The sequence below is a fragment of the Octopus bimaculoides genome, chromosome 9 (genome assembly GCF_001194135.2).
Source record: "Octopus bimaculoides isolate UCB-OBI-ISO-001 chromosome 9, ASM119413v2, whole genome shotgun sequence".
Taxonomy (NCBI): domain Eukaryota; kingdom Metazoa; phylum Mollusca; class Cephalopoda; order Octopoda; family Octopodidae; genus Octopus; species Octopus bimaculoides.
The window spans coordinates 52,642,573-52,643,477 of record NC_068989.1 but is presented as its reverse complement, the minus strand read 5'-3'; positions in this window follow the sequence as shown (position 1 = coordinate 52,643,477).

Below are 905 nucleotides of genomic sequence, written 5' to 3'. Positions count from 1 at the left end.
CTCCTACCCTTCCATGGTCACGTGTCTGACTATTTATCTTTCTTTTACATAGTTTCGCGAAGCTTGCACGAACAAATATTCGTCTCCTTTCCAGTTCGTTGCTTCACAGCGTTCAGCACATATATTTTTTCACGTCTGGCCGTATAGCCTTCTTGTTTGTTCTCTCTGTTTCGTTTTCCTGTTTTGTTTTGTCCGCCACTACATTCCTCCACGTTACAAATTCAATTTGAATTAATTTTAATTTAAATTTTATTTGTGGTCCGTGGGAAGAGCCGTTTTAACGATGCGTCCTGCCCTACTCTTCTAACGCCTGTGTTAGAATGGGGGCAGCTTATGAAGTAGATGTTCTCTATGTGACCTGTGTGTTTTCTGTACTCGTTTATCATTTTGTCTACGCTTTGTTTACAATGTCCTGTACCCAGATATGCTTCTATATATACAGGTAGATGTAAGTATGTACGTACATGTACATATATATGCATATACTCATTTATTATTTGTATTATGTATATGTATGTATGTATTAAAGAAAGCAAAAATAAAATAAAAATTTTAGTGTTCAGTAGTTAATTCAGTATGCTGACCACAGGGATTTCTGTCCAAGAAATTTGTACATCATCTTCCGCTTTCTCCATCTCTTTCTCTCTCTCTCTCTCCCTCTCTCTCTCTCCCTCTCTCTCTCTCTCTCCCTCTCTCTATCTCTCTATCTCTCACCCTCTGTCTTCTCCACCACCCTTACCGTTTCTATGCCTACTATTACTCTCATCTGACATGAGAAAGTCTCAATGAATAGTAAGAGATGGGGTCAAAGTGTGACACACTGACACACAGAAATTAGTTTTCGCATTTATTATATTATATATATATGAGTATATATACATATACATATGTGTGTGTATATGGAT